This window comes from Peromyscus eremicus, chromosome 18 (assembly GCF_949786415.1).
Source record: "Peromyscus eremicus chromosome 18, PerEre_H2_v1, whole genome shotgun sequence".
Classification (NCBI taxonomy): domain Eukaryota; kingdom Metazoa; phylum Chordata; class Mammalia; order Rodentia; family Cricetidae; genus Peromyscus; species Peromyscus eremicus.
In genome coordinates, this window is record NC_081434.1 from 40,566,747 (window position 1) to 40,582,928 (window position 16,182).

Sequence of the window (16,182 nt, forward strand, 5' to 3'; positions counted from 1 at the left end):
ATAAAGTTCAGAGCTTCAGCCAGGAGGGGCCCTGAGAGAACAGCACCCCAAGACGATACCTGGGGACCCTTTTGGTAATGAAGGGTGGAGGCTCCTGATGAGCAGGAGAGAATGTCCCAGGCAGACACGTGGGAACATACCTCACGTTTGAGGCGCAAGGTGGTGGAAAGGGAGGGCTGGGAAGCAGCCTGGGGGAGCAAGAGCCGCACCTGAGGCACTGGGACACGGAGATGGTCCCTGCCTGTGGGGAGAGCCACACTTCCTCCTGCCTCACCCCAGTCCCCGCCCTGGGTAACCGCTGCTTGGTTTTTATTGTCAACTGGACACAAACTAGAGAACAATTGAACTGCGCTTAGATCGCCCCGGGGTGTGTCAGTGAGGCACTCACTGCCTTGGCAAATGATTGATATGGGACGGCCCCGCCCACTGTGGGTGGTGCCTGGGCAGATGGCCCTTGAAAGCTAGCTGAACCAGACAGACTCAGCAAGTCAGTACGCAGCATTTCTTCGTGGTCCCTGCCTTGACTTCCCTCAGTGGGGGACTGTTACCTGGAAGTGTAAGTTGAAATAAACCCTTTCCTCCCCAAGTTGGTTTTAGTCCCCGTTTTATCGAAGCCCGCTTTAGGTACATTGAATTCCCCCTGCAGTCCTGACTCAAGCAATCTAGGTTCGAATCCCAGCCCTGCCCCCTCTGTCTGACTTGATTCTGCCTCAGGTCCCTCATCTGTGAAATGTGAGCTCGTACCTGGCAGACTAGCAGAGGGATCACCTTTTGTTCAGTGATGAGCTGGAAGCTGAAAGACCAAAGCATTGTACCAACATCTGGGTCTCGCCCTCTCTCCCATCAGGGTCTTTCACAGACGCCTGAACTTGCCCGTGCCTCCAACCACCCAGCGCTCACAGCGATGCCAAGCTTGTGTAGGCGGAATTCCACACTTTCTTTGGACTGAAAAAGCACACTGTGACATATCATAGACTGTGTTGCTCCTTTCTCCTGTTTCCATGGCAACTGCCCCTTTTCGATTTCCCTGCATCTCTTGCTGATTTATATTGCCTGTATGTTTTCCTTCCGACATCCCTTCACATTCCTTATTCTGATCAAATTGCATAACAACCCGATATGTGCGGCCGGGTGCCCACTCCCTTAGCCCTCAGGGTCTGGGAGGGCTCGGCAGGGGCTGGCAGTGAGAAGGTGGGACTCAGTCACTACCCAGCAAAATGAGCGTCACCCCACGAGCATTGTTAGTGTTGCTGAGGTAGTGACATCTGGGTCGTCTCAACCACTGGGTGCCATGAACAAAAGGCCCAGCCTTAACTTTTAAAATGCTTCAGAAGGTGACGGTGATCTCTAAATGTCTACGTAGTAGGATCTCGGTCTATTGAGTCAGATGGATTCAGTTCCCATACACTTGTAGATGAGCTGCTGTTACTGTGGGGGTGCGTTTGGGGTGCCGGAAGAGGGCAATTCAGAAAAACGTGCACAGGAGAGTGAAGACCTTCACGTAAGCCTGCCCGAGAGAGGCCGCGGAGAGAAGCCTTATGCACGGTAGCCTGGAAGCACTCGGTCACGTGCTGGAGCTCACTGTGAGCTTATGTGGTACAGGTGACGCCTGAGGCCAAGAGATGGCCTGCCCCCTGGTGTCCGCCCAGGGAGCAACAGGTTAGCGCCTACCTGACGACCTGCGTGTTTTATAAGACAGACACTTGGATGAGCCACTCATGATCAGATGGCTTGCTTGTGAGGACTGAAGACCCACCTCCACCCCAGCCACCTCTGAAAGGTCCCACCAAAAGACCAGCGGGATGGCTCAGCTGGTAAATACATCTGCCACCAAGCCTGCCGAATGAAGGAACTAACTCCCTCAAGCTGTCCTCTGACCTCCTTCACACACTTGCCCCTTCTCCCCCTGCACACACACAAATTAATTCATAAAAGTGTAAAGGTCCCACATATTCCACTTTGTTATTTTCCTCCTTTAGCATTGCATATCTGTATCTATCTATACATATATGTGTGTGTGTATATATATATATATATATATATATATATATATATATATATATATATAGTGTGTGTGGTTGTATGTGTGTGAATTTGGGCCACACAAGCATGGTGCACGTGTGCCATAGCACATGATGTGAAGGTCATAGGACAAACATGGGTGCTGGTCCTCACCTTCCACCTCATTTGACTACGGGGTTTCCTCTGACCTGCCACGGTGACCGCCAGGCTAGCTGGCTGTCCCTTGAGCTTCCCGATACTCCCCTGCCTCAGCCTCACATTGCCATAGGCGTTCCGGGATGACGGGTATGCACTGTCATGTGTGTCTAGCCTTTAAGTGGGTTCTGGGGACTCATCCTCACACTTGCATGCACGCCTTTACTTCTGAGTCATTTCCCCTGCCGGAGTTTCAGTGGGGAACCCCCAAAGTGTGATGACTCAGAGATGGCTCTCTCTGAGGTTGCCGCTGTGTGTCTGAGCCACACAGACACGTAGACACATGTCACTCTGGAGTCCAGCTTTAGCTCTCTTGGAGGGGACCCTGTAGTACTTTCTGAACAGCTGGCCAGTTGTTTACTGTTTTCTAGGGTCTGTTGGGTGAGCCGTGAAAGGCCCCATTACATAGGGGCTTCTGGAACTTTCCATCTCCCCGCCTCTGAGTGGAAAGCATTTCTGACCTGCCAGTTATTTTTGGCAAACACAAGCTGCCCTCAGAAAGGGCCCTCAGTGCTGAGTGCCCCGGTAAGCCGGGTGCTGGAGTCTGTGGGTGAAGCTGTAAATTGCGGACCCTAGGCAGCTCCGGGGAGTTCTGTTTCCTGCTCTGTTCCTTCCCACTTCCTCTCTGCCAACCCTTGACTAACAGCCAGGGTGTTGTGTGCTTCCCCAGGTCTGTGGGGACTGTGGGGCATAGGTCTGTGTGGTAGCTAGCCTCTCTAACACACTGCTGCCCACCCCGACCCCAGCACCCTGCTCTGGCTAACACAGACAACAGCCTTTGCCTGTTCCCATACCTCCCCTTCCAGGAGGCCTCTATCCTGGATGAGACATTGGCTTTCTGTGGGAGCGGTGGGTGTCCTGCCTGGGGCTTGGTAGGTTGCCTCTGGACTTGTCTAGGCCTTGTTTGCCACACAAAAATAGATCTCCTGGGAGGTCCAAACAGGGCTGATTGCCCCACCCACCTAGGTAATGAAGACGCAGAGTGCCCAGGCCACCATGACGGACAAGCCATTTCGGGCCACAGAGAAAAACACCATTGTAGCTCTTGTTGGCTAACCTTCCAGCCGAATCCCTGCGTCTTCTGTGGTGGCTTTGGTGGCCCAGTGGATTCTGAGCATTGGCTCTCCATGTTCCCGTGGTCCATCCTGGCCTGGCAGGAAAAGCTGTGACAATCTAGTCTTCAGCACCAGGCAGAGACAGTCTCGGCATCCGCAGACTTCACCCTTTGCCATCTCTCAGCTCTGCTCATGTGTGCTCCTTACCCAGGAGAAACACCGAGGCCCACAAAGGACAAGCCACTGGCAGGGGTCACCCAGCCTGTCACAGGTCAAGTCTAGACTCGGACACAGATCCAGTTTTCCTCCGGAGCGGGTGACTTTGCCCTTACCCTGTACCCACCTTCTCTGGTCCCCTAAGCCCGTGTCCCTTGCTGGAGCTGAGTGACTCTCTAGGGTCCACTCCTCCAGAAAACCAAACTACAAGCATTTGGGAAACAGCCTGGTGTCTCTTATTTTTTCTGATTTCATATCTGTGTGTGTGTTTTGTGTGTGTGTGTGTGTGTGTGTGTGTGTGTGCTGTGTGGGTGAGTTCTGTGTGTGTGTGTTGTGTGGGTGAGTTCTGTGTGTGTATGTGTGTGTGTGTGTGTTGTGTGGGTGAGTGAGTGCTGGGTGTGTATGGTGCATGCCCTTGTGTGTTTGTGTGTGTTCCAGGCTGTTGAGTATCTGAAGCAGAGGAAATGAATCTGTGTACCTCACTGCGTCTGCAGACAAAGGGGCTGTTTTGTTAGCTCTCTAGAAAGGATAGTGTTGGGGGCTGGAAAGGTGGCTCAGTGGTTAAGAGCACTGACTGCTCTTCCAGAAGTTTTGGGTCCAATTCCCAGCACCCACAGGACAGCTCACAGCTGCTCCAAGTGAACAAAGACATACATGCAGGCAAAACAATAATTAATGCATATAAAATAAAAATAAACCATTTAAAAAAACAAAGGATGAGGATGAGGATGAGTTCAGCACTGGATTTGAATCCAGCATGCTCTGTTTCCCCTGCTGTCTCTCAGGTTAGAGTACAGGGGAGGAGCTTGAAGTGGAGCCATTTTGTATAGGGACATTCTGCTTCCTGGTTTATGACCCCAACCACAGGAAGAAGGTAGGTGTGAGGTCTGGAGATGAGGACATGAGGCAGGTCTGGGCACCGATAAACAACAGGGACCAAAAGGACACTTGGACTCATCACAATAGGTGTTTAAATCATTATTAGAGTGCTTCCTCAAGGACTCAGCATTGAACAGGATCCCCACAAGAGCCCCTGGCCCCCCTCAATAACAAGGTATGCAGAATCGTAGTCGTAGGCAGGGGCCCAGAGGACCTCAGGGGCCTGGCCTGTCTGGTTTCTGTGGCAATGAGTGGGGACTCGTGAGAGGGGACATTTGTAAGGGACAGACAGTGGTGTCCTGCGCCTTCTGTGTCCTCACCCCAGAATACCCTCTCCTGACCTTCAGAGATGCCGGGAGCTGCTGCCCGCTGCAGATTCTGGTCACTGTGGGCGCCTTTCAGCCCCTCTAACGGGGGTTAGAGCCCCTATCATTCCTAAATCCATGTTAGGTGAAGAAACTGAGGCAGAAAGATCAAAACAGCTTGTCCAAGGTCACACAGCCGGGAATCCAGAGAGTTGGGATTTGAATCCAGGCCGACTGCACTCACAACTGGGTTCCGATGCCTTTGATTATGTATGACAGTCATGCCCAGCGCCAGCTCACGGTGTGCTGGGAGAAACCCTACAAATCAAAGCTAGGGCACAGTCCATTCAGAAGCCGTCACAGGATGTGTGCATTATCGGCAAGCAGCCAGTGCAAGCAGCTCCCTGTCGGGTCCTCCTGAAACACAGGAGGAAAAAGTAGTTAGGAGATCCTGAAGGCAGGGTCACGGCCACTCGACTTTCTTCCTCCTATCTCCCTTCATTCCTTCTATCTCCACGTACTTACTGAGCATCCAACAATCATGACTGTAAAGCAAAACACAGTTGTGCCCTTCAGGTTACTGTCTAACAGGGAAACCGGAGAGGAAGCCGTGACGATGCAGAGCTGGGAGCCTCCGGTAGAGTGAACTATGTCTGATTTGCCAGGGACTTTCCTGCATTTAGCACAGCAGGTCCCGGATTCCAAGACGCCTGCTCCCCCTTGTCCCTCCCCGGCCACCATGCCCTGGGAAAATACAACCGGCTTGTTAACCCAGTGGCTGACAGACAAGGGTAAAAGGATGGGGTGGGAAGCTGTGCCTCGCCTGTGTGGGTATATCACCTAGGTAAGGCTGAGGAAAAGGTTTCCTGTAGATCTGAGAGAGAACAAGAGAACACAGCCAGAGGCATCTGGAACAGTGCGGACTGAACATGGCCAGTGGAATAGACCAGGCCCTGAGAGGAGAGAAAGAAGAGGAAGAGAAGAGAGAGGGAGAAAAAAAAAAAAAAGACCAAGAGAGCAAAGAGAGGGGAACCAAGAGAGCTGGAAGCCAAAATGGCTGTTATAGAGGACTCAGAAGCTGGGGGAAGGGAAGCCCAGTTTAGAGGCTGGAGGGGTCTAGGGTGGGGGATCAGGACTCCAGATGGGTAGTCATCATGCTGGGAGAAGCTGGAGGCCAGAGCCGGTACCTAATTGTAGATGTAACCAACCGTCTTATTAAATAAGAAACATAGAGCCGATTCAGAGAAGAAAGCCAAGAGGTCAGAGCTAAGAGCCTCACTCTTCCTGATTCAGTGATCCTCTTCAGCCAAGAGAGCTCTCCGAAAAGGGTCCTACTTCCTGTGTGTATGTCTTTATATAGTCTAGCTGTTCTGCCTTCTCATTGGTTGTAAACCCAAACACGTGACTGCCTCATCACTGCCTGTATGTACAGCCCTCCAGGTCCTCTATGGTACTGAGATTAAAGGCGTGCGCCACCGCCACGCACTTGCTATGGCTCTAATAGCTCTGACCCCCAGGCAACTTTATTTATTAACATACAATTAAAATCACATTTCAGTACAAGTAAAATACCACCACATAACCTAGACCTGCCGCTCATGTGATAGCTATCCAGTGGCATTTCATTAACTCCCGTCTCTTGTTTTCTTCCCAGTCACCAGGGACGTTGAACCATCTTTTCTTTATGGAATGTAGACACTGGCTTTGGTTGGGCATGTGGCTTACAGATATTTTCAATCTCTTAACAGGATCTTTTGTAGAACTAGTGCTTTGTTTCGATCCGTCCAGTTTATCAGCTTTTCTTCTCATAGATTGTACTTTGAGGGTGATGTCTAAGAACTCTGCAACGCTAGATTTCAAGGATTCTCCTTTTGTTGCCGGAAGTTTTACACTTTGGATTTCTGTCCACAGCTGTGTTAATTTTGGATGATGTGTGGTTTGGAGTTGAGAGGCTGGGGCATTTAATTTTGTTGTTGTGTATCTGGCACCTGTGGATGTCCGGCTCTGCCAGAACAATCTATTATAAAGATATTCTTTCCTCTCTTGGATTACTTTTCTGCCTCTCAAAAATTAGGTGAGAGCAAGGTAGCACACACCTTTAATCCCAGAGTGTGGGAGACAGGCAGACAGATCTCTGTGAGTTGGGGGCCAGCCTAGTCTATAGAGTGGGTTCTTGGCTGGCCAGGACTATAGAGTAAGACCCTGTCTCAAACAAACAAACAATCAAACAAGAAAACAGGAACAAATGCCCTGTTGAGCGTGTTCTTGGGCCCTTCGGGGTTTGCTGTCCCATCCCATTGATCTCCAAGTCTCTTCCTTTGCCAACCCACTTTGGATCACTTTGACTTTGTAATGACTCTTGAAATGGCGAGACAGATTTCTCCTGAGCTTTCTTCTTCTTTTCAAAGTTGTCTGAGTTATTCTGTTTTTTTTTTCCTGTCCGTATAAAGTTTAGAATAATCTTATTCATAGCTAAACAGTCTTGCTGGCAGCTTAACACAGAACTAAAATCTTTACTATGATGAACCTGCCAATCATGAGTACAGGGTGTCTTTTTATGTATTTATAGCTTCTTGAATTCCTTTCATAAATATTTTATAGTTGTCAGCAGAAGATCTGTGTATGTGGGCGAGGGATGGAACTCAGCTGCTTGTCTGGCTTACCCAGACCTCTGGGTTTGATCCCCTGCACCCTGTGGTCTCAGGGCTCATGAGATGGAGGCTGGAGGATCAGATGTTCAAGGGCTTCTTCAGTTACATGAAAGATCTGAACATAAAAACCCCACAAACTGTATATTGACAGGTTGATAACTAGTATTTAATTTTGGTGCATAATTACAAGAATATTGTAATTTGTAACGTGGCATTCATGTGTGCTCATTGCTTGGATACAAAATTGCTTGTTGTGCATTCTTACCAACTGTGTCCTTTGCTTGCTTGCTTTCTTTTTTGAGACAGGCTTTCTCTGTGTAGCCCTGGCTGTCCTGGAACTCGCTCTGTAGACCAGGCTGGCCTCGAACTCATAGAGATCTGCCTGCCTCTGCCTCCTGAGTGCTGGGGTTAAAGGTGTGTGCCACCACACCTGGCTACTGTGTCCTTCTTAAACTCGTTGGGTTAAAGGTGTCTTTTGCTTTGGTGGTCTCGGAGAATGCGCTGATGATCTGCCACCTGCAAGCACACCGTTCTTTCTGCTCTCTGTACCTTCCATGTACTTCTCATGCGTTATTCCACCCAAATACTGGACCGTGTAGGAGGGGGAGAGTGAGTCCTTCCCCTCGCTCACCGTCTATGGGGAAAGCCCCTAGCCTTTCTTCATTAAGTATGTTACTGAAGCATTTTCTTCTAGGTATTTCTTTATTAAACTGGGAAAATGCTCCTCTATCCTAATTTTTTGAGAAGTTATTTTATTTTATTTTACTTATTGAGAGAGGGTCTCAATATATAGTCTTGGCTGGCTTGGAACTCACTATGTAGACCAGGCTGACCTCAGACTCACAGAGATCCACCTGCCTCTGCCTCCCAGGGAGAGTTCTTTTAGAAATCCTGAATGGGCATTGCATTTTTTCCCAAGGCCATTGCTTCATGACCACGCTCATTTGTAAGGTCATGTGATTTCTCCTTTTCAACTTGTGAACACGGCGAGTTGCTCTGACTGATTTTAAAGTTTTCTACTATCCAGGTGTATCAGTCTGTGTTCTGCTGCTGTGAAGAGACATCATGACTAAGGACACCCTTAGCTTGCTTACGGTTTCAGAGGGTCAGCCCATTGTCATCGTGGCGGAAGCATGGTGCTGGAGCGGTAGCTGAGAGTTGCATCCTGATCTACAGGCAGAGAGAGACACTGGGCCCGGCGTGGACTTTTGAAACCTCAAAACCCACCCCCTCAATGACACACTTCCTCCAACAAGGCTATAACCTGCTTCAACAAGGCCACACCTATATGAGCCCATGGGGGCATTCCTATTAAAACTACCACACCTGGCATCCATGGAACAAACCCCCCTGGCAATGATGTGTCACTTTTCTTCATATTACTGAATTTTATTTAGTGATATTTTATTAAGGATGCTTGTGTCCATATTCAAGAGGAATACTGACCTATGGTTCTCTCCACCCAAGTACTAACGTGGCTCCATCCTATTAGCTTTCCAAGTCTGAGGAGGCCAGGATCAGGGATCCCTAGCTGTGGGTCCTTGTGCTCTCTCTGGCTTTACTATCAGAGCCGTGCTGGGTTTATAAAATGAATGGGAAGTTTCCCCTTCTCTTCTGTTTTCAGAAAGAGAGTGTGTAGAGATTGGGCCAACTCCTCTTTCAACATTTGGTAAATTCTCCAGTGGAACCATCTGGAATTGGAGACTTCATTTCTGTGAGTCTTTAAATTATAAATTCAGTTTCCTTAACAGTTGTGGCTATATTCATAGTTCAATACAGGATGAATTGTATTTTTCAGGATTTTAGTGTATTCTAAGTTATCCATCAAGCATATGTTCTCAGAGAGTGCTCTAAATTACTCCTTTTTTCCTCACATCAAAGCGAATGCTGATGCCCCAGACCCAGACCCTCAGGGGATGCTCCACAGATGGGCTAAGTCCGATCCTTCAACCAGGACACCTCCCTGGGCATCCAGGCAGAAATCTGGGGCATTTCACAGACATGACAAGCATTGGAGGTCTTGGACATGTCCTGGGGCCAGGTCCGACTAGTGACTGTCCAGACCAGGTTTCCATCAAAAACCGGGACTCTGGTACTGCCACTAGGTGGCGCACAGGACATACACTTACCACCTGCAGTTCAGAGCAGTTCTGTTCAGCTGGAAGGGTCTGTGGGGCATTTGTTCCTTGGGTGAGATGCACTTTAAAACTGGAATTTGCAAGACCCCCCCACCCCCCGAGCTCTGAGCTTGCACTTGGTTTCTGCAGATAGAGGGAGGGACCCTGGAGAGACGGTGCTGGCCGGAGGCCCTGTAAGAAGTCAGCAGCATGGAAGAACACTGTCCAGCCCAGAGTCCCCACACTGAGCCTCTCAGGTCCGGTGGCAGTAGCAGCCTATGACATGTCTTGCGTTGGGAAACTGTCCTGTGCTGTGTGAGCTCCCTGGGTAGCCAGCTTTGGAAGTGGAATTGCGCCTCTGCCGCCTTTTCAGACGCAAGCATGTTTGTCTCAAAGTGTCCTCAAGGGCCCCTGTCTAGCTAATGATTGGCTGCCCACCCCCAGCTCTGTAACAGGGAGAGAAGAGAATAGCAAAACAGGTCAAGAGTAAAAACATCGTGTCCTTGTCCTTAAAAACAGCTGGAAGATGGAGACGGAGCGCCCTGGCTGCTCTCGCAGAGGGCCTGTGTTCAGTTCCCAGCACCCACGTGGCAGCTCACAACTCCAGTTTCCGAGGATTACCGTCTTCCTGGCCTCTGCGGGCATCAAGCATGCATTCATGTACATTCGTGCAGGCAAAACACTCATACATATAAAACAAAAATAATAAATAATCTTTAAAAAAAAAACAGCTAAGAGGTAAACCACTTCCAAGAGACATTACTAGTATTTAATCCCTCGATGTGAAAGTGCCCGACGTGGGAGAGAGAAGCAAGAAGTTTAGTTATAAGAAGCTCAGCCATGGAGAGAAAACTCACTTGAGGCTCCAGCTGACTGCCTCAACTTCCCCAGTCAGTTTCTGCAGCGTGCACAGGGAATCTTTGCCAGATTCTGGCTTGGGTTAAACTCCTACTTGGGCTATTTACTGCCCTGCCAGCAGGGGGCACTATCCACCTCTAAGATGAAGATAAGACTAGCTCCTCCGTGGGGTTGTGGGGTTCCTGTCCGGGCAAGCAGGAGCGCAGCTAGGCACTCGGTGGACACTTGGCGTTATCGCCACTCCTGTTCATTGTCCACAGTGCAACCAACGTTTTCACACAAAAGCCCAGGCTCCAGCCTCCCCAGCAGGCTGGGCTCAGTCACTGATCCACCAGTTAAAGAAAGGCGTGGTGGTGAAGGCAGAGAAACCTAGTCAGCAGCTGGAGGGCAGAGGGGCAGACGGAGCAGAGTCCAGGGGCTGCAGATCCTCAGGGAACCGCCGTAGACTTTGACTTTATCAGGGAGAGACTTGTGCACAGGGTTACTAGAAAGAGGCACTGAAGACACTGTAAGACACATTCAGGCATGAGCACGGGCTTCTCAGGAGAGTCACGACGCCCAAGTGTTTTTGCAGTAGCCGTATGCATATGTCTTATGCTGTTAAAGCACATGAGACCCACACAGAATACAGTCACAGTGTCAGGCTGTCATCCCACTTCTCGTGGGTCCAAGTGAGGAGCCAGTGTCCCTTAGCAGCAGCTTCTTCTTCCTCTTCCTCTTCCTCTTCCTCTTCTTCTTCTTCCTCCTCCTCCTCCTCCTCCTCTTCTTCTTCTTCTTCCTCTCTTCTTCTTCTTCTTCTTCTTCTTCTTCTTCTTCTTCTTCTTCTTCTTCTTCTTCGTACCAGGTGGTGGTGGTGGTGGTGGCGGCGGCGGCGGCGGAGGCGGCGGTGCACGCCTTTAATCCCAGCACTCGGGAGGCAGAGGCAGGTGAATCTCTGTGAGTTCGAGGCCAGCCTGGTCTACAAAGTGAGTTCCAGGACAGGCTCCAAAAGCTACACAGAGAAACCCTGTCTTGAAAAAAAAATATTTATTTGTATTTTGTGTGCATTGGTGCTTTGCCTGCATGTACATCTGTGTGAGGGTGCTGGATCCCTTGTAACAAGAGCTATAGACAGTATGAGCCATCATGTGGGTGCTGGGAATTGAACCCAGGTCCTCTGGAAGAGTAGCCAGTGCTCTTAGCCTCTGAGCCATCTCTCCAGCCCCACCTCTTTAGCAGCTTCTAAGCAGCTGGCATGTGTCCTGGGCAGTAGAAGTGTGCTTCCTATGACCGCCATGACATGTCACTACCAACACATCAGTTTAAAGCAGGCTGGTTTGCTCTCTTACACCTCATGTGGGCAGGGCTGCATTCCTTCGGGATCCACCTCCCTCCTTCACCAGGCTTCCAGAGGTCATTGCTTCTCTTGATGTGTGACCCCTCTTGTGCATCACTCCAACCTCTTGCTCTGCTGTCCTATCTCACAGCCACCCGGGTCCTCTTCCTCCCTTTAAGGAGCCTCATTATTAACTTGGGCACATCTGGGAAATCCGGGGTGATTGTGCATCTCTGTATCCTTGAGTTAGCAATGACTACTGCACATTACCTTTTACCGTGTAAGGTAACGTATTCAAGCTTCAGGCTGGAAAGTGCCCATCTCTGGGGGCCTTAGCTGGCCTTTGAATGTCAATGTGACCACTCCTAGGGATGGTCGAGGAGAAGGTTTTTACTGTAGATGCGAGGGAGAAAACAGCCAGAAGCATCTAGAAGAGTCCAGACGGTCATGGCCAGCAGAATAGATTGGACCACGAGAGGAGAGGGGGAGGGGAGAGTGAGAAAGGGAGAGAAGAGAGAGCGAAGAGAGAGCCAGGGGACAAAGAGAGGGCAGGAGCAGAGGCAAGAGAGCGCATAGCCATAAAGACTGAGTTATATGGGGAAGAGGAGCCTGGGAAGGGAAGGGAAGCTCAGGGGCTGGAGAGGTGTAGGGTAGGGGCGGGGTGGGAAGTGCTGAGAGTCAGGACTCCTAACAGGTACTTGGGATGCTGGAAAAGACTGGGGGCCAGATCCACTTTGATAAGTTAGGAGGGCAGCTCAGACTGCTTTGGGTTTGGTTGGTTTATTTTGGATTTGCTTGTTTTGAGATGACGTCCCACTGTGCAGCCCAGGCTGGTCTGAAACTCATTACCCTCTGGTTTCCAATGCCTGAGTATTGGGATTCCGGTCCTTCACCACTGCGCCTAGCCAGTTACATGTTCTAAAAGGGAAAGGATTGGAAAAGGGCCCAATGCAGCGTTGTCTTTAGACCTCTGTTGTCTGAATGTCTGTTCCCTTCTTTCCCCCTAATTCAGATGTTGAAATCTTGATCCCCAAGATTATGGTAGGCTGTGTGGCTTTGGGGGAGATAACTAAGCTTAACTAAGGTCACAGAGAACTACCACCAACGGTGTGACACTTAATTCTGATTATCAGTTCCTGAGTGGAGCAGGCGTCTGAATGTGCACCGGAAGGTGTTTCCGGACAGATAATATGGAGGAGGGAAGACTCACCGCGCCACCCTGTGTGGGTGGTACCATCCGATGGACTGGAACCCCAGACTGGATGAAAAGAGAAAAGGAGACAGGCAGCGGTGGACCAGCATTCCCTCCACTCCCCACCCGCCTCCCGATCCACTGAGATGTGAACAGTCCCAGATGCACGCTCCTGCTGCCGTGAGCTCCGCCCTGCCTTCCCCGGCGTGATGGGCACCTTCTTAAACTGTGGCCCCAGAGACATCCTTCCTCTCTTAAGCTGCTCGGGCATTTTGTCACAGCAGGGAGACAGTGCGACTCGTGCCCTCAAGAGGTGGCTCAAAGAGGTCCTCCCCTCCTCCACTCTCAGGACACTGCCAGAGACACCACCTAGGAACCAGAAAAGTGCCAGACCCCCAATCTGCCTGCATTTTGATTTAGGACTTCCAGTTTGCGGATGTGGAGGAACCTATTTCTGTGTGTGTCAGCCACTTAGGCCATGTTATACGCAAAAGCCCAAGTGAACTGAGGGGTCAAAAGCATGCTGCCTCTGAGCCTAGAATGTACTGATTGGAGGAATAAGCGCATGCGTGTAGTAGGGTAGACATGTCTGGGGCTCAGCAGTTTCATTTCTTCCCTCCTCTTTTGGGAGCACACGAGTGGTGACTGGTTCTGGACAGTGACAGTGGGCAGGGACAATGTGGGAAGCTTCTCATGGGCTTCAGCAGCCTGGACTGAGATTCATCGCATGGAGGGCAGCTGCCCCGGATTGTCAACTGAAGGCATCTGGTCATAGGAACAGGAAAGGAACGTGGGGACTTTGGGCGAAGCTCGTTACTGTGGATGTCCCATCCCACCCTAACCAAGACAAGTGGCTTAAGGGACCTGCCAGTGAGTCCTCGCCCATAGTCCCTGTGTGTAAGGTGAGCCAATAATTCTCTGTTTCAAGGTCTCTCCCAATGCCCCAAACTGTGTAACCACTCCGACCTCAGATTCCACTCTGGAAATTCACAACAGCAGTGCCTGCTCGACCGGACTGTGGGAGTTGTGGGAGTTGTGGGTCAATTTGAAGGACTTGGGGCATGGAATGACAATATGTTTCCATATGTATATGCTACCTTCATCATCACCCTCCTCATCACCCTCCTCATCACCCTCCTCATCCTCGTCATCATCACCCTCATCATCACCCTTATCATCACCATCTTCATCATCACCCTCATCACCCTCCTCACCATCCTCATCCTCATCCTCATCCTCATCACCACCCTCCTCACCACCCTCATCACCCTCATCACCACCCTCCTCATCACAACACTACCATGTCACTACTGTCACCCAGAGCATCATTATCAACACCGCCTCCATCATGACTACCACGTCACCATCCTCCTCACCGTCATCCCTGCCACCACTGCTGTCATCAGGAGGAGCATGAGGTGGGAGGATCATTTGCACTAACGTCCAGTGTGCAAGCAGTGATCAAACCAATGTGATCCCATCTGATAAAGGCAAAAGCTAACAATCGCAGTGACGTGTTGCTAATTAATGAAGCCAGTAAGGAATCCGGAAGGTCTTTACACATTGGTGGTTTTCCTTCCCCAGAGACGATTAGGGCTTTCATCCCCTTTCACCTCTGCATCCTTAATGGACCATGACTAACTGGAATTCTTTCTGGGGTGAGTAAAAGAAGCTGGGAAGTCGGAGAGAGAGCCCATAATGTGTTGTTAAAAATACATTTCTACATAGTTGAAATAGTTCAGCAGCTTCCCAAAGAGGCCAGCTTCTCCGCCATACTTTAAGTAGTCAGAGCAACCACGGGTGCCACAGACTCAGACACCAGGATTCCAGGATGCTCTGACGTGCTCGCTCACCGGTGCTGGGTGTGCTGCCAATCATTCATTTCTTCACTCCGGTATGGAGCAGCCGCTGATGGACAGACACTGTTCTGGGCAGCTCTGGGGCGGGGCTGATTGGTGTCAGGGTACTCCCTATCCTGCTCTCCTGTAGGTTCAATAATAAACAGATGACTCTGTCTCTAAAAGCAACTCAGAGGTGACCCAATAAAAAGGTCTCTCTTCCACAGCACCAGAAAGCAAAGGAAGATGGGTTTTAGCAGTCGGTGTCTAAAAATGCCAGGAGAAAGACTGTCCTCAGAGCCAATGCCAGTGAAGGACTGGAAGAAACTGTAGTGTTTTGTTTCGGAGGCTGTGGTGTGCCCATAAAACACAAAGTCCCACTGTCATTTACAATGACACAGCAATCATGAAATGTAAAGAATGGTTTACAGAATAGCACTAAGAGGGGGAAAAAAAGCACTCACAAGACTCTACATTCTGTGATGATGGCTATGTGAACATTACGCAGGTTTTCAAAAATTACATTTAGAAAATCATAACTAGTAAGTGAAAAGGTCACTTTGTAAGGCCACCTGGATTCGGAGCAGTTAAAAAAAATCCTCGAGGTTATTCCACAGTGGACTCTGTATTCCATGTCTTCTGAAGAACACTGTACTTTCTGAACACTGATCCAGGGGGCTGCCATTTCTCAAGGTCTGCCTGGAAGCATACTGTCCTAGTCAGGGTTTCTACTGCTGGGAAGAGACACCATGACCATGGCAGCTCTTATAAAGGAAGACATTTAACTGGGGCTGCTTTCAGTTTCAGAGGTTTAGTCCATTATTATCATGGCAGGGAACATGGCAACACACAGCCAGGCATGGTGCTGGAGAAGGAGCTGAGAGTTCTACATCCGGATCCACAGACAACAGGAAGAGACTATGATCCACAGGCCTAGTTTGAGCTTCTGAGACCCCAAAGCCCACCCCTCAATGACACACTTCCTCCAACAAAGCCCTACACTTACCCAACAAGGCCTCACCTCCTAAGAGTGCCACTCCTTATCGGCCTATGGAGGGCATTTCATTCTGACCACCACAGATGCTGCTCTGATGTCCCCAACAGTTGCCGTCACCCTTGAGGGCCATAGCCTTCAGATGAAGGTGATGCTGCATGTGGAGGCAGATGGAAGGGAGCCAAAGGTGCCTCATATTTCAGCAGACTACTGGATGGCTCCCCTGGGTTTCTCTCTGGTGAGACATCACCCTTCCAAGTTGCTTCTTCTATCTTCCAGTGACTTTGGATCAAACACTGTGTCCCAAGCTCTACACATAGCATCCTCTTTCATATCTCTTAGAACGTGTGTGTGTGTGTGTGTGTGTGTGTGTGTGTGTGTGTGTGTGTGTAAAGCCAGGGTTTCATGTAGCCCAGGCTGGCCTTGAACTTCCTCTATAGCCAAGGACAACCTTGATCTGATCCTCCTGCCTCCACCTCCCAAGTGTTGGAAGTACAGGCATATACCATCACATCTGTTTCATACAGCGCTGGGGATAATACCCA